At 36.7% G+C, this 25,127-nt stretch overlaps 1 protein-coding gene across 2 annotated transcripts in view; it reads right to left on the bottom strand.

The window, feature by feature from the left end:
• ATP6V1A (ATPase H+ transporting V1 subunit A) overlaps positions 1–24,710 on the bottom strand; it is a 61,632-nt gene extending 36,922 nt beyond the window's left edge. The window contains exons 1-2 of one of the 2 annotated variants that reach the window (XM_060098956.1): positions 24,616–24,704; positions 2,119–2,199 (exon numbers count right to left, since the gene is read on the bottom strand). The gene's annotated coding sequence lies outside the window, so the exon portion shown is untranslated. Of the gene's footprint in view, positions 1–2,118; positions 2,200–24,615 lie in introns of both variants that reach the window. The other variant, XM_060098955.1, reaches the window with a different exon arrangement.
• Between the last annotated feature and the right edge of the window lie 417 nt (positions 24,711–25,127).

Genomic DNA, 25,127 nt, shown 5'->3' with positions numbered 1-25,127 from the left:
CAAAAGATTAGAATATAAAAAGTTTTTCTAGAAACTACTTAGATAACAAGGGAAAAAACAAAGTTTAAAGATAAGCATTTATTTGGGAAATGGGTTGGGCAAAGTCTTCAAAGAAGTACTAAACAAGCAAAGGAGGTCAAATTTTAATCTCCAGAAAATCAAAGATTTTCAAAGTCAGAAGAGAACTTTTTAATAATACAGTCTAACTTCTTCCCCAAATATGGGTATTTCCTATGATACATGATCATCTGCCTATTAAAGTGGAAATATCATGAAATATTGAGTCAGCAGGCTTAGGAAATATCCTGATTCTACAAGTGACACTCTGCAGGAGATCTTGGACGAATCAAAATCTCTTAATATCTTCATTTGAAAAACGCAAGTACCACCTACCCTGGGGCTATGATTAAATTACAGTTTGTCAAAATGTTCCTTGTGAGATGTAAAATGCTCACAAAAAATTCATCTGTAATACCTACCATTTAAACAGGGCTTCAGTTTTGAAAAAGCCATTCTATTTTTAGAAATCGCCTCTTAGAGAGTTGTTTTGTATCCAACCTAAATCTACTTCCCCAACTTCTACCCTCTGGCTGCTTCTTCCAACTACTGTAGCCACACAGAGTATCTTCCCTCCCTGAGGAATTCTCTTTGGTGTCAACTGTCCCTCAAAGGATGGCCTTTTCCAGATCTTTCACCCTGAGGCTACCCTCTTCCGGAAGTATATCACAATGTCAATGTTTCTTTTAAAACAGAGCAAACAAAATTAAAAACTGTATTCTAAATGTCATATGAGTAAGTTCTGAAGAGTACCACTTTCATCTATCTGTTCTGGCTGCTTTCTTTTTATTGAGAAATAGAGACCAAGGCTTTGAGTCAGACAAATGGAGTCTGAAATTATAAATTGTGCCCTTGAGCAAATCAAATTCTTTTAACCTTTGAGACTCATTTCATCTGTAAAATCTACTGGGATTGTTGTGAAGCACCTAACAGTAAGCCTAACAGAAAAGTATTACTGACGATTACTAACTTTCTTCTGTTAGTACAAGCTAATATTGCCTATATTTCTAAAAAGAACCTAACATATTCTTATCTTCTTGTTATATGAACCAAATCTAGTCAAGTGGCTAGTTTTTTTCTTAGCTATTATGTGTATTTTACCATAACTTTATTTTCTAAAACTAAGTAGATTTTATTTTAAGCATCAATGATATGCCAGGTGCTGTATCATAGATTGAAAATACAGTGGAGTAAGAATAGTTATAATAGGGTAACAAATGTGCTCTCATAGAGCAGTGCAGAGTGATTTAGAAGAGGCACCTAACCTTGACTTGGGCAGGACAAGAGTGACTTAGAGGAGGCTAAGCTGAAACTTGAAAGATGAGGAGGCATTAGAGTATACAGTAGAACTTTCTTACAGATGCTTTAAATCTCCTAGGGTTCATGAAGGTGTTCTAGAATGTTCATGAGGCAATAATAGTATCTGTTCTGATTTTTAAACAGGTGTTTACATACTTTCCCTTTTAAACAACAATAAGAGCCTCCAAATGTATGAGCAATAATTAGTGGAAATCAAATGAGTTTGTTCATGATTCAGCTGCCTTGTGGATTTATCACTCAGCTGGATAGTCCTAGCCACCATAGGAAACTGATGATTCTACAGTTTTAAACTTTATTTTTAGGCATATATTGTTTAATTTATACCAAAGGCAGCAGGCATTAGGAACAGTGATATCAAACTAATAAGTGAACCAAGAGCCTAAGTGATAATTCTATAAATTCACTTAAATATGCTTTTCACCAGATCCACAAATTTCCATTCATCTGATTAATATTCTTATAACAAATCAAGATGATTCTACTTTTTAAAAAGTCAGTGTTTACAACAGCCAAGACATGGAAGCAACCTAAATACCCATCAATAGATGACTAGGTAAAGAAGATGTGGTATACAAATATAATGGAATATTTCCCAGTTGTAAAAAAGAATGAAATCTTGCCATTTTCAACAACATGAACCTAGAGGGTATCATGCTTAGTGAAATAAATCAGACAGAAAAGGACAAATACTGCATGAGTTCACTTAAATGTGTAATCTAAAAAACAAAACAGGACTTCCCTGGTGGCCCAGTGGTTAAGACTCTGCACTTCCACTGCAACGGTGCACAGGTTCCATTCCTGGTCGGGGAACTAAGATCCCGCCTGATGCAATGCGCAGCCAAAAGAAAAACAAAACAAATGAAGAAACATAACAAAACACAAACAGAGTCATGGGTACAGAGAACAAACAGGTGGTTGCCAGAGGGGAAAGAGGTGGGGGAAGGAAAGAAATGCGAGATTAAGAGGTACAAACTTCCAGTTGCAAAATGAATGAGTCACAGGCATGAATGTACAGTGCGGGGAATACAGTCAATAAGTATAAAACTGGAAGGAAAAAAAAAGTCAATGTTAAGAGGAGAAAAACATGATGATGGTCACAAGTAATTTAGCTTTTTGTACACCACTGTATGATATGCAGAGAAGTGGTAACAAATACATTAAAAAACCAGCTCTTAACACATCTTTCATGATAAAATAAGGAAATTATGAAAACAACAGTTTTTAAAGTATAAAGTGTAGGAATTCCAAGCACTTTTGTCCATTTTTGATGCTTCAACATGTTAAATTTTAATCTCGGCTTCAACTCAGACCTTTATATTTGCTGTGCCCTGCCTAGAATGTCTTTTCCTCACTCTCATGAAATAGTCCCTTTCTTCCCATTGTCATCCTCGATGCTCTTACCCGGCTTTTCTTCATAGAACTTTTAACTACCTGAAAGAATATTTTTTCTTTTTAATTTACTTGTTTACTGTGGTTAGTATAAGCATCTGTATCACTCCCTAGAATACTTAGTTTCATGAGGGTAAAGAAAACAGTGCCTGGGCAAAGAAAATAAGCACTCAGTGAAGAGTTACTGAATACCTTCATACCCCCTAATACCATCTCCATTTTACAAATGTGGAAACTAAAGGATGGAGATGTAAGTAACTTTGCCCAAGATCACAAAACCAGCAAACAGTAAAGGTGGGATTATGAACCGAGGCAGTCTGACTCCAAAGCCTATGCTCTTTAAGCACTGCACTCTGCCTCCTCAGTTAACTAGGCTGATTTCTACTGTATACATCTAAACAATCCTACGTGGTACAGAGGACAATAGTCTCTACCTCAAGACTATATGTTTTATCTTATTAGACACAGAGCTGCAACATTCAGATTCCACTTCAAGGAAGTGGATAGCCAACAGCTGTCAGCCCTTCAGGGTCGGCCTCAGGTGCAGAGAGCTGCCTTGCCCACATTCACACCCTTCACAGAGCAACCTGCACCGAGTGACTGAGCAAAGTGGAGGTATAAAGAAAGGCCCAGCCCTATCAGCCCAATGTGGGACGTCACAAGCAATAAATGCTCACTCCAGATCATCCCACCTGGTCAGCTGAGGCTTTGTCGGGCTTGCATTGCATTTGCACTTCTTCCCCAGACCAACTCTGTTTCCGTCCCCTTCCTTTCACATGTGTTGATCCTTAAGAAAATCTTATACACCAGACTCCTTTTTTAGACATCTGATTCCGGAGAACCTAAAATACTTACAATGAACAAACTGAATAATTACTTCCTGGATAACTGAAACTTAGACTCACACTTGAAGCACTACAATTTTGGGCCTGTTTTCTGTCTTAGTAATCTTGTAATTGGTTACTTTGTGAAATGGAAAAAACAATACAAAAGTGGGTTTAGAAAGCACGGCCCAATAGGCAATTCTCCGGCTAAGGTTCCCATACAACGAAAGCCTTAGTTTCTGAAAGGAACTTGTTCCTCCTCCTTCAGCATAAACCTTAGATACAGCCCATCACCACCAGTCACAGGAAAAGAAGTCTAAAGTACTATTTTCTGATATTGGAAAATATGTTTTCCTGGTCCATAAGTTTGAGGCTCCAATCTCTTAACAGGTAAACACTTTGAGAAACTTCCAAGCATCAGTCCAAGGTACTAGGCTTTCTTGAACATTAAAATTTGCAATTCCCACAGCACTGATATAAGGACACACACACACACACACACACACACACACACACACACACACATATAGATAATATACTTCTAAAGCTTTTTCATCAAAGCACCCCAATTGCAGAAGAACAAGTAAGCACTAAAGTAATAAATACCTCCCCACCACTTCCCCAGAATCTTTGACAGACAACAGGATGTTACAGCAGTCTACTGTAAGCAGCCAAGTTTCTTTGTCTGCTCTTGTATACCCTCTTAATCCAAACAAGTTTTGCCCTCTACATCATCATACACAATGTGTTTTACAAGAAAAATATGGAAGTGTTTCCTCCCCACAAATAAAATAAAAATGATTAAATTAGGTAGACATATTATATTGACAACCACTGAATAGGGCAAAGCATATAGCAGTTTGATAGACATGGTCATACAACATACTAATTTGTATCCATTAACCACCCTTCATTGTTATCTATGAAAAGAGTGAAAATAAAAATACCCCACTAGAATCTTCTGCTTCACTACTGAATGCTTATGTATCTATGTGAAAGAGTATAGGCTTTTTTTTTTTTTTTTGGCCGCGCGAGCAGCTTGCGGGATCTCAGTTCCCCAACCAGGGACTCAACCCATGCCCTCGGCAGTGAAATCGTGGAGTTCTAGCCACTGGACTGCCAAGGAATTCCCAACGTAGGCTTTCAAAAATGTTAAGACAACAACCTCCCAAAACAGTTTAACTTGCTATAAGCAAATGATACTGCAGGTCAGATTATACGGAAAGTTAATCTCATGCCAAATCTCCATAAGATCCAAACTATCATGATATGATTTAATCCTACATGAAGTTTTATGTGTTATGTAATAACTCCTTTCTAATACGATATGCAGCTATTATTGTTGCTTTCAATCGTTTAAAAAATAAAAGCATGATATTTACTTTAAAAACAGTTGCTTTCGCTAAAACAATGTGTTATATGTACCTGCGCTTATAGAAAAATCAACTCGATTATATTTTTTAAATTGGCTTTAGCTGTTGGACTCCTCTTTTAAGGATAAAAAGTAAATGCAATTAAAACCAAGCTTCTGGGGACTTCCCTGGTGGCACAGTGGTTAAGAATCTGCCTGCCAATGCAGGGGACACAGGTTTGATCCCTGGTCTAGGAAGATCCCACATGCCACCGAGCAACTAAACCTGTGCGCCACAACTACTGAGGCTGCGCTCTAAAGCCTGCAAACCACAACTACTGAAACCCACTCGCCGCAACTACTGAAGCCCGCTCTCCACAACAAGAAGCCACTGCAATGAGAAGCATGCAAACTGCAAAGACGAATAGCCCCCACTCACTGCAACTAGAGAAAAGCCCACACACATAGCAATGAAGACCCAATGCAGCCAAAAAAAACCCAAAAAACAAAAAAATTCCAAAATTCTAATAGTCACAAACTGTAACCACCCCCCATATTTGTGAAATTAAGAAAAACCCAAGAAACAAAAAACCCTGCTGTAGAAGGGGGAAAATCCCGATAGCACAGGCAACCATCAGATCTAATGAGTCACCAGTCTCTCCCCCAAACACTGCAGAAGACTGCAGAGGCAAATTACAACACCAGAGGCCCACTTTTGTTCCTTCTATTTTACAAGATCCCTTACAAATTGCTATTGGTTAATGAAATTACCTAGTAATTTCATTACTCGAGAAATGTTTTCACTACCAGTCTTGGATGATACAATTGTTGGAGGCAAGGGTAGGTGTTATGTAAAAGCTAAATGCCAAGGTTCTAAGACAAGATTTATTTACATTCAAAATCCTTAATTGATACTGGGGCACTTCATTGATAGTTAACATAACACTTGGAAATATACATCCTATCCAACTGACTGAAGACTATCTTTGGAAATAATAGATTTTTTTTTTTAAGATGAAGAACAATCTAGTTGATTAAAAGCAAATACTTATTTTCATACACAGTTTACCTTCTTGGAGAAAGGCATCAAGAATCTGTCTAATATTTTTATGCTTGCTATAAATTATAACCAAAGTTATAGAATTGGTAGAATTCCAGCTAATAGCACTACCTTATATTCATAGAGTATAGTACACAATCATTTTGTGAGGTACTTTTCTATTCGTTTTATTTAACCTACCTCCCTAGCAACACCATTAGAAAGGCTTATGTGGCAGATTAGCATAACTAGTTCCCCCTTTTTATCTTGTTAGCAAAACCCTAAATTGGTTCAAATTTTGGTAGACACATCAAGGTAATTCCAGGTCCCCTGTCAATGACTGGTTTGGAAATGAGCATGTTATGATGTTCTGACCAATAAGAGGTAAGGCAAAGTCTACTGGGAAGCTTCTGGGAATGATTTCTTTGCTCTTTTAAAATATACAGGCCGGGGCTTCCCCGGTGGCGCAGTGGTTGGGAGTCTGCCTACCGATGCAGGGGATGCGGGTTTGTGCCCCGGTCCGGGAGGACCCCACATGCCGTGGAGCGGCTGGGCCCGTGAGCCATGGCCGCTGAGCCTGCACGTCTGGAGCCTGTGCTCCGCAATGGGAGAGGCCACGGCAGTGGGAGGCCCACGTACCGCAAAAAAAAAAAATAAAAAAAATAAAAAATAAAAATAAAATAAAATAAAATATACAGGCCATGAAAAACACCTTTTCCCTTGGGATCTGGTCATCTGCGTGGGACATGCAGCCATCTTGGGACCTTTAAAGAAGCAAATCTAAGCAGACAGGCCATCTTGCTAAGGACAGCAAAACTGAAAGACAGAAAGCATCTGAGTCCCTGTTGCCTTTATAACAAAACAGAAAGGAGAGGATTTCAAGAATAAATATTTTTATATGGTATACATATTTCATAGTGTTATTTTTTTAAAGGACAGGTCAAAAGGTTAAGAATAAAGGCATCTCTAAGGTCATTACTTAAATAGTTCACAAAAAATTACTTGAGATGAACTACAAGGAAATATGCAGACAAAAGTGGGAATCAGAGTAGAGAAGTATAGAAAGATCACAGATGGCAAACTGGACTAACAGAATCAGAAAAAATTTATTCCTACTACAATAAAATTTTTTGAGGGCACACACAGATAACACCCCTTCACTTATTAAAATACAACTAATCCTGTAAAAGAGATAGTAAAGATAAAAAGCTAGGGTGGACAATTAAGCTGGGAATAGAATTCAAATCTTATTGGCTACATATTCTTATGCTTTGATGACAAGCTTATCCATAAACAATATTGATAGCATTTCTAGAAATAAACAATCACAGATTCCTTTCACTTCAAAATTTTATAAATAAAATTGGGTTATACTGAGGTGATAATCCAAAGTATTAACCAGAATAACAAAATACTGTATTTAGTGTATAAGTTCTATGGTTTGAAATTTATAGGCTAGAAGTCTATGACCAATGGTAGAACTGTCATATGAACAGACTCATGTATCCCTGCCTTCAAGGGGCATAAATTTATCATTTTCTTACTCTCTTCCCTCCACATAGCATGGAGCCTTGCACAGCAGTAACTCAATAAAATGTTCTGATATTAAAAACAGATAAACTACTACTTGTTAAGCACATATCACACTCCAGGCATTATGTTAAAAAAATAAACACATCCCATTTAACCCTTAACAACAGTCCTAGGAGGCAGGTATTGTTTGATTACGAAATAGGTTTTGAGACTTTAAGCAACCCACTCAAGATTAGAGCTATGGAGTGGAGAAGCCCAAATTTAGTCTGATTTTAACATCTAAGCATTTATAATAATAACAAATAACTCAAAAGACCTTATTTAGCCAGTAGCTTTAACCTCTATTAACTTTAAAAAAAAAAAAAAAAGCCCAGGATGCCTCTTTTCCATTATTAACTGACTCTATGTTAGAATGGCAAAGAATAATATGCAGGCAAAAGGGAGAAGATGAAAAAGAGATGACAGAACAGGTCATTCACAAACTAAAGAGCAAGTAGTATAACAACCAAGAATTGACTGTTCCTAGAATATCCATCTCCTAAAGAACTAAGATTTTTAAAGAACAACACACAATGCTGTGTTTTATTAATGCCTAGCTTTATAACACAATAAATAATTGATAATAATAGTAAAAATAAATTTAACTGTGAAGTAAATGGGCATATTTGGAACTAATAAGAATATTAATGAAAACAGACCCAATACAATTTTGCTACAGGGAATAGTAGTAGAAAATTTCTGGTTAATAGACTGTCATAAATTTGGAATAATAAATTTACCTGAAACACTATCTGAGAAATTCCTCTTATTTTTCTTATCTCTAAGACAAAACTTATTAAAGAGTTAAAAGTTATAGTGAAGCTAACATTAATATCCCATAAGACTTCTATGTGAATTTTTAGAATATTTCTTGATTTCAGGTTACAAAGAAAAAAACGAGTCCCTGATTTTATATTTTAACTTACCAAGAATGTAAACAGCCAAAAAGATAGCTAAATGATACAAACAGTAAAGAAAATAAGCATTTGTTACATACTTCTGCTTAAAATTTACTTTCAGAAGCAATATGCTTATAATTTTAAAAATACCCAAAGGAAAGTCTCACAACTTGAATACTGTTGACTTTGATGTTATTTCCTCACAATTTTTTATACAATTGTAATCAATACTACAATACAACTTTACATATTTTTAATAAGTATCATCTTTTTTTTTTGCGGTACGTGGGCCCCTCACTGTTGAGGCCTCTCCCGTTGCAGAGCACAGGCTCTGGACGCACAGGCTCAGCCGCCATGGCTCACGGGCCCAGCCGCTCCGCGGACGGGGCACGAACCCGTGTCCCCTGCATCAGCAGGTGGACTCTCAACCACTGCGCCACCAGGGAAGCCCAATAAGTATCATCTTAAACAGTATGATATTCCATTAAATGGATACCATAGTTTATGTAATAATTCTCTTTACAGTACCCCACTTTTTGTTATTTATATTTTTTACGGCTTCCCATTTTTTGCTATTTTTATTTTCTATGTTTTGCTAGTATACTTTCATTCACTTTAACTTACTGACTAGGTGAAGCCAAGGTAAGGCAACCAACTAAGGATCCATATGAATCCTCTTACGCTGCTGTCTCACAAGAGCAATTCTTACACACACTCTCCTACCTAGAAGTACTACCGTATTTCATCTAATCTAAGATACCATCACTTATAACATATTCCTTTATTTGATGTACTACTAAGAGGAAAACCAACATATTAAACTAAGACAGTCCAGAAACTGCAGGACAGACATTAATTTCAAAGGTATGAGATATGGGGGAAAAAAAGTATATCCTAGAAACGATAATATATGGTATAAGAACTAAATACAACACAATAACGTTTATATATAAAGTGGTCAGACTTGCCAACCTTTATTGGAATAAAGACCTAAGAAACAGAAAAACAAGATCTCTGAACTGCTAGCATGACAGTCTTAAAGCTTCTGCACATTGCAAGAGAACTTTGTATAGTCTTATTGACTCAATTTATGCACAATTAAAAATTATTACCTAATATTTTAGACCACTGCAGATTTAAAGTAACAAATCATTAAAGAGCTACACTCAAAGAATAAATAGAAGAGACAAGGAAATATTTTATGAATTGATAAATGGCCATGAGAATGACCTATAAGCATCAAAGAAAGGTCAATTTGGGTTTATTATTTTGTAAGAAATGTGGGAAGCAATTTGGCAATACACAAGGCCTTTAAAAATATTCAAACCTTTTGATTTGTAAATTGTACTTCTGGAATATATCTGACATGTGGATAAGGATTTATTTATATATGTGTTATTTATTTATTTATTTATTTATTTATTTATTTCTGCCTGCCTGCCTGCCTGCCTGCCTGCCTGCACTGCATGGCTTGTGGGATCTTAGTTCCCCAACCAGGGATTGAACCCGAGCCCTCAGCAGTGAGAGCATGGAGTCCTAACCACTGGACTGCCAGGGAATTCCCTATGTGTTTATTTTAACATTACAATAGTGAAAAACTAGAAATATCTTTAAAATCCAATAATGATAAAGAATGAAGTATTAGTTTATTTCAAATCCTACAGTCTTCCCCCCAAAAAGTATTTAATAATAACAATAACAATAATAATAATGAAATTTCTTGGGTTAAACAGTCTATAACTCCAGGTTCACAGTGCCGAGGACTGTCCTTAACAAATTTTCTTCTGAGAGGATCCTTACTCTTCATGGGCTCTGAGCATTGCAATGGCTCTTCGGCTTTTGGACAGGTTTTCTCAGATAAACTATGAGTTGCCTTTAATTATTTTTTTTAAATGCCAACAGTCTTGTATGACAACTATCCCTTTCAAAAGCAGTCAACCCAGAAATTTTACAGCTACTTAAAAAAGAAACTATTGCTCAAAATACCTAGAAACTTCTCTTGAAAACTGCCTACAATTACCATACCACTCTTTTGAATGTTAATTAATGAGAAATTTCCTTGATTGCTTTGCCAAGAAAATACATCATGAGCAGGCCAAACACAAGCATGTATTTGAGAATGATATACACAGAAGAGTCAGCATCAGCAGTGTTGCAGTAAAAATGCTACTACACCTTGTGTTATAAAATCATGCTTACATATTCAAATGGATCTGTCCTGTCATTTATTTCATGGATGGGAAAGAAAAGAAAGAAGATTCACAAACTGTATGAAGGCTTATTAACTCAGTGTTTAAAAGGAACCATCACCCTAACTAGGTTTACCTCCAACTAAGGAATTCATAAAATCTCTGCCATAAAATAAAAATATGACGTAAAGCATAAACTGGAGACAAAAGAGGAAAAGAACCCTGCTTAATATATATAGGTGAAAAAACACCTCACAATCTGGATTTAAAGATATGACTTCAGTCAAAGTCCACAGACTGAATTCAGAGGGCAAGAAGTTTGCGTTTCTAACAGTCTGCCTAGTATTCTATGATTAATAACGACCACGGTTTATTTAACTAAATTGGCTGTGGGGAGAGAAGGACTTAATCACAGATGGAGGTTTTCAATAGTATGGTTTGCTAAGGAATTAACTTCCAGTTCCCCCTGGTATGTGCTCACAGCCTTCAATATTGTTCTACTGTAGCATTTACCACTGCTGTAATTAAAAATCTGAGAACAGAATTTTTCAGTGTCTGTTTCTACTGCCAGACTTTAAGTGTGAGGAAAACAGGGACCACACCTGCTTTCTTCAATGAGTACCCCAATTAGATAGTAAAGCGTCTTGACACATAGTAGGCAATTACTAAATATTGCTCAGAGACAGTCTGGCAAAGGTGTGTGGGAAATAGGCATACGCCTTCACTGACTGAAAACTGATACAACCCCTTTGAAGTGCACTGAATACACATTCTGGCCTAATGCCCAACAGCCAAGGTTTTAAAAATCAGTATTTACCTGAGGCCAAAGCTGAAGCCAAATATTACCATCATAGAATGACCTTTTGATTTGAAAGAATAAAAATGTTTGTTAAAAGTTTAAAATGTTAAAGTTTTAGTGGTTATTTTATTTATTTATTTATTTATTTATTTGCAGTACGCGGGCCTCTCACTGCTGTGGCCTCTCCCGTTGCGGAGCACAGGCTCCGGATGTGCAGGCTCAGCGGCCATGGCTCACGGGCCCAGCCGCTCCGCGGCATGTGGGATCTTCCCGGACAAGGGCACAAACCCGTGTCCCCTGCATCGGCAGGCGGACTGTCAACCACTGCGCCACCAGGGAAGCCCTTAGTGGTTATTTTGTTTGATGTTATCAATGCTAGAACACCAAATAATTATACAAAGAATAGATAAAATCTTATCTCCATTATTCTGCCTGGTATTATTATTTAAAATTTTACAAACAAATATTAGCTCAAAAAGGCTATACAGGGACTTCCCTGGTGGTGTGGTGGTTAAGGATCTGCCTGCCAGTGCAGGGGACACGGGTTTGAGCCCTGGTCCAGGAAGATCCCACATGCCGCAGAGCAACAGAGCCTGTGTACCACAACTACTGAGCCTGCACTCTAGAGCCTGAGTACCCCAACTGCTGAGCCCACGAGCCACAACTACTGAAGCCCACGTGCCTAGAGCCCGTGCTCCGCAACAAGAGAAGCCACCACAATGAGGCCTGCACACTGCAACGAAGGGTAGCCCCCACTCGCCACAACCAGAGAAAGCCCATGCGCAGCAACGAAGACCCAGTGCAGCCAAAAATATAAAAATAAATTTATTTTTTTTAAAAAAGGCTATACAACCACACACAGAAATGGACAACTGACTAAAATGGAGACTTTTACACAATTAAAATGATGGGCAAGAGATCTGAAGATATACTGCACAAAGAAGACCCATGAATGGCAAATAAATACATGAAAATATGCTTAATATTAGGAAAATGCAAAGGAAAACCACAATGAAATGCCACTCCATGACTAGCGGGGCTAAAATTTTAAAAGACTGACCACAGGAAGTGTTGGTAAGGATGTAGAACTAGAACTCTCACTGGCAGTTTCTTAGAGAGTTAAGCATACACCTGTCATATGACCCAGTCATTCTACTCCTTGGTATTTACCCATGAGAAATGAAAGCTTATGTCCAAACCAAGACTTTTACATGGATGTTCATAGCAGCTTTATTCGTAACAGCCAAAAAGCAGAAATACAACCCAAATATCTATCAACAAGTGAAGGGATAGACAAATTGTGGCATTTGTGGTATACAGTGAATACTCGGCAATAAAAAGAAATGCATCATAGAAACATGTAAAAGTAAGAGGTATGTCCCCCCGCCCCGGGGAAAGGGTTCCATTTATATAAAACTCTAGAAAATACAAACTAACCTATAGTGATAGAAGAGATCAGTGGTTCCTTGGGGATGGGCAGTGGGGAGGTATAGAAGGAAGGGATTACAAAGAGGCATGGGGAAATTTCTTTTGAGGGTGACGGATATGTTCACTATATTGACTGTAGTGATGGTTTCATGGGTGTATACATATATCAAAATGTTGAACAGTACACTTGAAATGTTTGCAATTATGTCAATTATACCTCAAAACTTTTTTTAAAAAGTACAAAGTATTGACAATATGACTCCTGTAAGGGCATAATGCTTACACAGAATACATCATATTCACTTTTATTTTTACTGGTCATCTAACAGTTACAGAAGACTACATGATGCTATGTATGCCTATGATGCTAATAAGAGAACCTTAACCCTAGGAATATTGTAGGGGGAACAGCTGAAAACCACCACACAGGCTTTTGTCTGTTTAGAATGAACTAATGTGGCTCTTGATAAGGCTGTATGGGCACCCACTTGTCCAGTCAAGTTTGGCAAATCCTGAGAATTTCCACAGTCCCTTAACAGCTCAGGAGTATATTACTCAGAAATGCCTCTAAAGTACTTACTCATCTTTGTTTCAGAACAGGGCTTAATGGCAATATCTTGTGTGAGGATTTAGGAATATTATCCTGAACTGTTGAGCCATGAGGCATGAGGCATAGAAGGGTTTGTCCTCCAAGATTCAGGCTCAGCTCTAATATTTTAGGTATCAAAGTTGCTATGGTGCAATGATTCATTTGGAGGGTGAAGGTAGAGGGAGTTACTGTCTGTTGTTTTATTCTTCTCTGAGGTAGAAATAGTTTACAATAAAGAATTAATAGTCTTTATCATTGCCTATTTTTAGGTACTTCCCCCACCCTCCTTATCCAACAGCATCTTTGGGTGAGGATGAGATCATATTTAAAACACACACACACCACTGAACAATAGCAGGTACTATAAATCTACATTCAAGCACTGCAGGTGTACCAAGTTGGGACCTGAGCATTCTGTATTTTAAGTGTCTGCTTTGGATCACACTGAAGAGTTTGGGTGTCACTTAGCCTATTCTTTGGATTAATAAGAGATACTTTTCTTTCTTGAAACAAGTATTTTGGCAAAATACTGAGGACAGAACAGAAGTATGTTATATTCAAAATAATTTGTGGATATTGTAACTCATCTTAATAAAGTCCCTCACTGTCTGATTCTGCATTACCTAAGACTAGGACTTATAGAGTGACAACCCATTTTTCACAAGATACAGTTATTCTTACATTTAGCTAGCTATCACACTCTCAATGTTCGTATTAATTGGCAATCTGATTCCCTATGTATTATTTGAGAGCTCTAACATAATTGTTTTGGTACATAAAATCAGCAACTTTCACAAGTATTAACAACTGTAATATTTTACTTTTAATAATTTACATTCAAACTTCAATTGACAGAATTTCAGTGTATGAGTCACATAAACAGCACTTCAAGTTATATCTAGAATGTTTATTATTATTTTAAAGTAACAAAAAGTCATGACATTTGTCAGACCTTGTCCTCATACTGACACTATTATATACTGATTAGATATGGGGTAACCTATGCTATCACATGATGGTAGATCACACGTAATTCAGGGATGCTAGAAATGTTAAAGGCATTCAGCTATTCAGCTTCCCAAAGACTCAAGCTAAATGGGCAGATTTTGGCAAAATACTGAGGACAAACCTGACCGTCAGTGCGTCCCTAAATTGGAAAATAATTTGGCAATGCCCACCAAAATTCAAAATCCTTTGATCCACTTCTTCCATTTTTAGGAATTTACTTTATGTGTACAAAATGTGCTATTAACAAAATAATCTATTACAGCACTGTTTCTTACAGCAAAAGACTGGAATGTCCAATAATATGGAGACTACGCAGTTAAATAACTTTTGGTAGTCTGAGAGCTGTGGTGTTAAGATAGTAATCTCTGGAAAAAGACTCTCTGGGTTCAACTCCAGTGTCCTATTACTTATGAACTGTGTGACATTGGTGGGCATTTAACCACTCAAAGCCTAAACTGCCTCATCTGTTAAATGGGGATAAAAATAAGACCTATTTCATAAGGTTGTTGAGAGCCTTGCATGACTTAATTCAAGAAAAGTGCCTGATACAGGAGTAAACTCTCAAAAAATTGTTGTGTAGGATGATGATGGTACATTAGTACAACTGAATACTAGACTATTATTTAAAAGAATGTGGCATCTTTAACTGTATCAATGTGGAAAAATCTCCAAGGTAACATTATTAAATGAAAAATGTAAGGCCTGAGAATAACATGACAAGATGCTACCTTTGTGAACAAATACATGAGAAAAAAGAGTAAGGATGGAGAGAGGGGGAGAAAACGCACACATGTATGAATATAAAAATTTTACTGTATTTGTACATGTATTATCCGTTCAACTTAGTTAAAAATATTGAGTGATTCGATGAGTGCTAAAGCAATTAAGCCAAGTGATAAAATTACTATATATAACTAATTAACTGAGCAAAGAGCATAGTAACTAAATAATAATGGCAAATATGTACATGGCTCTTATTATGTAACAGTCGTTGTTCTAATTACTTTTCTTATATTTTTCATTTAATCCTCACAACACTTAATGAAATAAATATACTCTTAATATCCTTATTTTAAAGCTGAGAAAAATGCAATACAGAAACAAAAGAAACTTCCCCAAAGTCACACTGCTAAGAAGTAACAGAGCCAGGGTTTGAGCCAGTCTGGCTCCAGTACCTACACCCCTAACCTCCTTGCTTGCTATGCTGCCTCTCAATACTACTCTAAAATTACTTTTTATTTACATATATCCCAACTCTTTTCAAAAGGAATTTGTACATTCCTCAAATAATGAAAAACAGAACTCCCATATGATCCAGCAATTCCACTCCTGGGTATTTATTTAAAGGAAACAAAAACACTAACTAGAAAAGATATATGTACCCCACTAAGTTCACTGCAGTATTATTGACAATAGCCCAGATATGGAAGCAACCTAAGTGTCCATCAGCAGAAAAATGGATAAAGATGATGCGGTGTGTGCATACAATGGAACATTAGCTGTAAAAAAGAATGAAATCTTTCCATTTGCAACAACAGAGATGGACCTACAGGGTTTTAGTGAAATAAGTCAGAGAAAGACAAATACTGTGTGATTTCAGTTATATGTGGAATTTAAAAAACAAATGAACAAACAAAACAGAAACAAAGTCATAGATACAGAGAACAAACAGGTGGTTGCCAGAGGGAAGGGGACTGAGGGAGGAAAGAAACATGTGAGGGAGATTAAGAGGTACAAACTTCCAGTTGCAAAATAAATGAGTCACAGGTATGAAATGTATAGTGCGGGGAATATAGTCAATAAGTATGTAATATCTTTGTATGGTGACATGTCGTAACTAGACTTATTGTGATTATTTTAAAATGTATAGAAATATCGAATCACTATGTTGTATAGCAGGAACTAACATAGTATTTGCTTTAAGTCAATTATACTTCGAAAACAAACAAATTCATAGAAAAAGAGATCAGATTTGTGGTTACTAGAAATAAGGGAGCAGGGGAAGGGGTAACCGGATGAAGGTGGTCAAAAGGTACAAACTTCCAGTTACAAATAAGTGCTAGGGATGTACTGTATAACATGATATATAATTACATTACTGAATGTTAAATATGAAAGTTGTTGAGAGTAAATCCTAAGAGTCTTCATCACAAGAAAAAAAAATTTGTTTAACTTTCCTTAATTTTGTATCTATATGAGATGATGGATGTTTACTAAACTTACTGTGGTCATCATTTCATGATGTATGTAAGTCAAGTCATTATGCTGTACACCTTAAACTTATACAGTGCTGTATGTCAATTATATCTCAATAAAACTGGAGGAGAAAAACGTGTACAGTTTACAATAAAGAACATATACATAATTAAGTTAGTAAAACTGATAAGGAAAAGGGGGGAAACAAAAAATATCAACATGAGAAACAAATACAAATTCTTTAAGCATGCAACAAATTTCACTCTAAAGCAGGGGTCCCTAACCCCTAAGAACCCGGCCGCACAGCAGGAGGTGAGTGGCAACAGGCAAGCGAGCGAAGCTTCATCTGCCACTCCCCATTACCGCCTGAACCCTCCCCCGCAACACCTGCCGCCACCCACCCCATCTTCGGAAAAACTGTCTTCCATGAAACCAGTGCGGGATGCCAAAAAGGTTGGGGACCGCTGCTCTAAAGCATCTGTTATTTTCTATTACGGCTTTGAATGATATATTAATTTTAGATTCTTAAAAGGACTGAAATCAAGTACTAAATAACTTAATTTTGCTTCTTTACAGGCATTCTTATTTGAAGCTTTCTACGGAGAGTTAACGTTGTATCTAGTTTTTTTATTCATCAAAACCCAAATGTGGACTTTCCCTTATGCTGACCGTCAAACGATTATGTCAGGCAATAGACTCCATAATTGTACAATATGCTCTATTATCTCCAAGGCAGAAAACATTTCTGGAGGACTTAATATCCATACCAAAAATAAAATTTGTAACCCTATCTGGTAATGCCTATCACTTTTCTGTACATTTTTAATGACAACTTCTTATTGGATGCCCATGGGTTATCACATACACAAAAAAATTAAGGAGAATTTATGGAATTAGCAGGGTAATTTACACACTTTCCCTTCAGATACCTAAGTGATTAAGACAAAAAAATTTTCAGACAATTGCCATTTCTGGCCATTTCAAATGGAATCCTTCCTTTTGTTAATTCCTTCTTTGCCCTAAGAGATCTTTTACTTTTAATTAATTAATTAACTTATTAATTCATTAATTTCTGGCTGTGTTGGGTCTTCATTGCTGTGCGCGGGCTTTCTCTAGTTGCGGCGAGTGGGGGGCTTCTCTTCCTCGCGGTGCGCAGGCTTCTGCTGCAGAGCACAGGCTCCAGGCGTGTGGGCTCAGTAGTGGTGGCTCGCCGGTTCCAGAATGCAGGCTCAGTAGTTTTGGCACACGGGCTTAGTTGCTTCGTGGCATGTGGGATCTTCCCGGACCAGGGCTCGAACCCGTGTCCCCTGCATTGGCAGGTGGATTCTTAACCACTGTGCCACCAAGGAAGTCCCTTCTTTTTAAAAAAGGTAGTTTTTTCCAATTACAGAAACACTACATGTTCGTTGTAAAAATAAAAACACATAATACAGAAAAGGGTAAGAAAATAAAAACCACCTAAAATGCCCATCCATGTAGTGAGGTAACCACTAAACCTACACTTTGGTGACTATCCTTTCTGCAATTCAACTTGTACACATATGCACAAACATGTAGTTTTATGCATGTGTTATTGTGAATACCCTGCCTTTTTTCCTTTGTCTGTTTTCTTTTGCTTACTTCCTCCTTCCAGTGTTGACAATCATATAGGCATATACAAAACTCACGGTGTTTTTCAGCTGTTTAACAAAAATGGGATCTCGTTACATATATTTCTCTAAACTTTGCCTTTCTCACTTAAGATACATGATGGATCCTTTTAGGATGTATTTGGAAATCCTTTCGATTCACCAGTATGGATTTAACTCCTACTTTTTTTTTTTAACTCCTACTTTTAATGGACTTTAAAAACATAAAATCTATAAGTTATATATCAATACCCCTACTGGCAGGCATTCCCTTTGTTCCCAGGTTTTTGCTAGTTCAAACACTGCTTTAATCGACATTCATGTGAACACTTGCTACTTACTGGTGTTTTTATTCTAAGGAAGAGTCCATACGGTGGGAATGTTGGATGGAAGAATATGTATTTTTAATATTAACAGATATTGCCTGATTGTTTACGAAAAAAACTAACAATTTACATCTCCACTAGCATTTTATGAGAAAATCCTTTACCACACATCCCTGCTAGCGGTAGGTTTACCACTTAATTTCTGCTAATCAGAAAAAAATTTCATTGTTAGTATATTGATTACTAGTGAAGTTATACATCTTTTCGTAAGTTTGTTGAATGTTTGGATTTCTCTTGAAGTTCTGGTCATATGCTTTACCAATGTTTCTACTGTGTGGACTTTTTCTTAATATGTAAAAGTTCTGACAAGTGTTAACTCTATCTGTTATACATATTTCAATTTTTTTTCAATCTGATTTTTGCCCTCTATTTTTGCCATTGAAAAATTCTTCATTTCTATGTGTTCTCATACACCTATGTTTACTTTTATGACTTTCAGATTTCCTATCTTGGTTTAAAAGGTCATCACTACATCTAGATTGTATATATAAAAAATTTTAGGAATTAATATTTTTAATATTTTATTTTAAATATTTAAGTTTTTAATCCATCTTGAAACTAGTTGGTGCATATGCTGCAAAGTACTGGCTCAAGTTAATTTCTTCCAGACAGACAAGCTGTGTCAGTTACATTTACTATATATGTCCCCGTTTTTCCCACTGGATTCAAATATCACTTCACCATGTATTAAATTCTTTTATATGCTGGGATTTACTTCTGCTTTTTAAAATTCTGCTGAGCTTACAGAGGCCTAAAAACATACCTGCACCTATAAACTTAAATAACGTATTCAGTTATCTGGATAAGTCAAAACATTTTCACTTAGGATATCCAAGTAATTAAGAAGAAATCATCATTTAAATGCCGAATTCTCCATACCAAATTAAAAAATTATTGCCCAAAGCAATAAATAGTTTTTGTAGGAACTCAAATATAAATTTTAAAACTTTCTTAAATCTCCTAATCTAAGATGACTTATTTTGATGCATTTCTGTCCATCTTTTTCAATATGTATACACAATCATTACCACACATACAGTTTCTATATCATGCCCTTTCTTCAATTTTATAAGTGTTTTCTAATTTAGTCTTCTCTATTTTATTTTTAAATAAACACTTAAAAGAATTAAACTAAGAAATAACTAAAACAAAACAAAGTCTGGTTGTTTTTCATTGCTCAAACACATGAGGAGCTCTTCTGCATTATATCATGCATTACCCACTTTATTTTCAATGAAATAAGCTTAACTATTTTTCAGAAAAGAAATAAAACATGGCATGTTGTTGATATAATTTTTTAAAAGGTTTGTCAACGGAAGAACAACCGTTTCTACAGATAGCATTAAGATTCAGAAAAACACTGAAAATTTTATTGTAGTAGCTAGTCATAGTATTGACACCAAAAAAATAGCAACAAAAAAAACATAGATTAAATCTCAAAATATCTATGAAATACCACCAATTTTGAAGGCTAAGTGCAGTTGTGAAATTTATTAAACAGAGCGAACTACGAACAAATATAAAGGGGCGTTTCAAAAAAATTAATCATTAAATAATTTTATTCACAGCAATAACTAATTCTAAAGATGACTTTAATAGTTACAGGTAAAAATAAAGATTTATTACTATGAAAATATACATCTATTTCAGCTATCTTTATAAACACACACAATGTATATTATTTACTATACATATAATATGTATATACTATATATATATAAAATAATACACTTATATAAACCGAAGTCACTTTCAGTTCACAACAGGAAACAAAGAAAATAGTAAACTTTTAAAGTCTCTACAGAAAAATTAAATGGAAAATATGGTTATTGATCATAATTTATTTCACTATAACAGAAAACTTGACATTAAAGACAATAAAGAGAATATTCAATAATCTCAATAAAATCTTTCCTTAGAACAAATGAGTTATTTACTGATATTTTCCAATACAAAACCACTAAACCTTGTGAATCATCAACCTAGGAAGGGAAAAATTTTACTCTAGTTCACGTCTCCATTGTGTTCTCTATATTCTTATGTCTACTTCAAATGAGGATAAAAATAAGGCATAAAAACATTTAGAATAAAAGCCAGAAATTTTAAATATAAGCTAAACTCAAAAGTTCCACCTCTATAGGGTGGTATAATTTTAATATATTTCTATAATCCATTGTAGGGATAATAATTTAGAAATACAATACTTCCTTAAATTGATTCCACATATGAATGATCACGAGCTCTGGAAAGTCTTTATATAGAAAATATTAAGTCACTGCAGTTGCCAAAATAATAGACTTTATGTTGATATTTCTTAGCTCCTATTAATAAATATATTTTAGAATCTTTGCTAGAAGTACATTTTTCTTGATATTTTTTGGTAATAAGCCTCATTTCAAATTCTACTCCTTACTCCATACCCCAAACTTGGTGCTCAATTTTATAGGATATCTAAAAGTCTCCTTTAGAAATTAGGTATATAAGATCAAACTAGATATCAGCAAAGTTAATTTTTTAAATGTACAAAGTATGTACTAGGTCCTCTGCATCATGATCTAATTTAATAGTATCTGTGGCATAGATTTAAACATGAGGAAATTTAAGCTTAGATTAAGTAAATTGTCCAAGGTCACACAGCTTAAATAAGTGGTAAGGCCAGACTTGAACCCAGGTCTATAGATCAGGAAATACCACTTAGTTTAAAAAATACTTTCACATAGATTACCTAGGGTTTATCTCACTTGAAATCATAATACCCTTGATAGAAAGGTTCCTAAGTATCAAACCATAAGCCCCCATCCCCAACTTTACTTAAAAGCATATAGCTAAAGTGGCAGTACTTAATGATTTTCTGACTTTTAGTCTAGTGCTATATCACGTGTAGCCTGTACAGTGCCTCTTTCTTCAATAAGCACAACTCACTCCTCTTCCCTTCCCTATCATGCAAACACATACGTTGTGAAAATAAGTTGATCACTACATTAATAAAGTCCATCTGAGGTTTATATCTATTCTATTGACCATGATTTGGATGGTTACTATTAACAATTTATATTTGAAAGCTAGTACCTAGTGCATAAACTCAGTAGGAGCTATGATCTGCAAGAACTTTAAAAGTAGTTTAATCTCCCTGTCCAACTGTTAAACACTCATTCAATAAACAATTTATTGAATGCCTATCAAGTACTTCTGCATCCTGGTGCTAAAGACACAACTGTAGAGACACTGTCCTTGAATTCCTAGGAGCTTTACAGTTTACTAAGGAACAGCCCAGCAAACAGTAATTAAATACAACGTGCTAGAAATGAAAATAGAAGAATAGAAAATACTGTGTAGTAGTCTATAGAAGTGAGTGCCTAGTTCTGCCCACAGAGGAAGAAAGGATCTTGGTGGTGGCCATACTCTACAAAGGCAGTGACATATAAGAAAGACCTCAGAGTAAGCACATAAGACGTGTCAGGGACCTGAACACAAAAACCCCCGTGTGCCCTTTAATGTTGGACTACAGCATAATTCTCTAATGAATGTTAAGATTTCTACATATAGGGAATTCCCTGGTGGCCCAGTGGTTGGGACTTCGCACTTTCACTGCCGGGGGCGGGGGTGGGGAAGGGGGGTGCCGGTTCAGTTCCTGGTCAGTGGTCAGTGAACTAAGAACTAAGATCCCATGAGCCACGTGGCATGGCCAAAAAAAAAAAAAAAAAAAAGATTTCTGCATATAATACTCATAGATGGATAAAAAGCTCGTCTCAGAAATGGTTTCCACACTTCACATCACTTGTTTGTGTGTGTAAATCGTGTATAACGTCAAAGCTCTTTTTCAAATTCAACTTTAGTAGCAATTTAGTCACTAATTCCTGCTGCCAATCTTCCAGATTTCATTAGTGGTCAAATTATTGCTTTTGCAAGTTCCCTAAAATCAGAGGAATTGTGAAGTAAAATTGCAAACTCATTCAACCTTTCACATTGACATTTTCTCCTCTAGTACTCAATCCTTTTTAGCCTGTTTTCTCTATTCCATTTTGGTCTCACCCAGACAGGACTGGTTTGGACTTCAAGAATTCCTCTTATTTGGTGGAATGTTACCTGGGCAATGAAGCAACACTGCTTACATTTTTCTCTCCTCTAGTGATCAGGGAACCTCACTCTGGAGCAAACTAATGGATAAAACTATATTTATATCGGTAGCAAGCATACCGATACATAAACATAAACAAATTAGTGCTTTTGTCCAATATAGGTTATATGCACAAAATGCTAAAACTGTAAATCATAACAGTGGCCTTCGTCATTACTCAGAGAAAGCAAGAAAGATCTTTAAGGTTATGTTTTCTAGTAATGAGCATCAATAAGCAAGTTTCTCTATTTTGAACTTACTATAAAACATTTTGTTAAACTGATATTACTCTAGAATTTTAACTTCCCCCTTAACAAAATAAGACCAGTTTATTGCAGAGAATTTGGAAGATACCAGAAAAACAAAAATAAGCCAGTCATACCCACCACTCAAAGATAATGATTCCATCTTCCTCATTTTTCAGCTGTCTTTTTAATGGATTCTTCAATGACATGGGTTAGAAAACTCTAAGGCTTAACTAAGAATATAATTTTTTCAGATTAAGAAAAAGTAATTTAAATTTTAAAAATCAAATTTGTAATTTCTGTAAGGCCTTTCAATTTAAAAGAACCAAGGAACTTTCTGAGTTTGCAGTATAAACAAGAGTTTAACCCCAAACAGAAAAACACTCTTCCCTAAGGCACATTGTTTGGGGTCAAAACATTGGTTACTATATTACATGTGAAAAGGGAGTACACTGGGTTGGGCAAAAACCTAAACAATCCTTTCTGCACTTTCAGAAAATACTGTTCATCAAAATCTGAAGAGGTCACCTGGAGCTTTACAAATGGGGAAAGCTAAGGAGGGATACAAATGCTACTTAACATAAATTTACCACTAGTCAAGGAATTGACTGGGAGCGGCAATTAAGTAGGATTTTAGGGAGAAATGGCAAGAGGATGTCAAAGGCAGAAAATATGAAGTCAGCAACATCTCGACTTAACCTCCTTACCTTTAAGTTTATGGTCAAACACATTAGTTTAATTATCTTTCCAGCCCAATTAGTTTCTGAAGAATTACTTCCCTTTCAGGGAGGTCACTTTTCCATAAGCTAGCCTGGGTCTCCTGCAGATCATGACATCGCAACACCATCTTTCAACGCCTCCCCATTCAATCTAGACTGTCGCATTACCAACACCTCCTGTTTTGAAAGTAGCATATATTTATTCTTTCAACTGTCCTCTCCTTTTCTGCACCATTAAGTCAGAGAAGAGAAAGGTAAACGGCCACCTTTTACTCTTCCAGATCCATTCAAAGCTTGTGGACATCTATAAAACGCCTCTCGCAGGGATGTCAGATAAAAACTAAGAATTAACTGAGAATGCACATTCGGAAGCAAGCTTTACAGTGACTCCGCAGTGAGGGCCACATCGGTGACATTCTCTCCTAAGCCTGTCTCACAGGAGACGCCTCTGCCTCCGGGGTTTTTCCTATCTCCCTGCTCCCCAGCCCGAGGCTGAAGGTAAAGACCTTACAAGGCCTCTGCCAAAGAACAGGGGATTGAGACCTGGAGGCTACTGCAGACCCCGAAGAATGCCTGAACCAACCACTACCCGAAGCCCCAAAGACTCGAAAGGGGAACCATAATGGCGGCACTCACCCCCAGCCCCGGGAAAGTTGGACATGTGAACTCCTAGGTTGCAGGGGCGACCACAGTGGGGGAGCGGGTGTCAAGATAAATGGAGAAATTAGATCGCCGGTGCAGGATGACAGCGAGGGGAAGCCCGGGACAGCAGAGGCCACCATTCACACTCTCTCTTCTCTTCCTCCTCCCACCTCTTCTCTTCTATCCCAGCCAGCCTCCGGTTACCGGTCGCCACTCACCTGCCGGGGCGCGAGGTCCAGAAACTCTGCCGATCACCTACCCAGAGGCTCTGTCACTGTGGGAGGGGAAGTCTTCAGCTGCAGAGGGGGCGGGTCTAGACAGTCACGTGACCCCGGGCTCCGCCCTGTTCTCCCCAACCGGGCTTGCTGCATCTCCAGCGCCTGTATTTTTGCGGATCGTTTGAACATTAATTTTCTTGCGATTAGATTTTAGGAGAACAAAAACAAAACAAAAATGTCCGCAAAGATTATGTTGTAAAGTGCAACGTAGAAGGCGTGGGTGGAACGGGCTAAAGTGCATTGCTAAGGAAGTGACGTTCACGCCGTGGTCTAGGGGCCGGAAATGGAGATGGAGTTCCGCCCCCCTGGGGCCCGCCGGCAAAAATCCCAGGCTTACGGGTTTGGGGCCATCACGTGATATCGAAACCGAAAGGTGCTGGACGGAAGCCAAGTTATCCGGCCAATTGTTAATTACACCTAGTTGTCTTAAAAGCACTAATTTACTTAAGTAT

The sequence above is a fragment of the Mesoplodon densirostris genome, chromosome 5, assembly GCF_025265405.1.
Source record: "Mesoplodon densirostris isolate mMesDen1 chromosome 5, mMesDen1 primary haplotype, whole genome shotgun sequence".
Lineage (NCBI taxonomy): Eukaryota > Metazoa > Chordata > Mammalia > Artiodactyla > Ziphiidae > Mesoplodon > Mesoplodon densirostris.
Note: the sequence above shows the minus strand (reverse complement) of the source record. Positions and strands in the feature narration are given on the sequence as shown.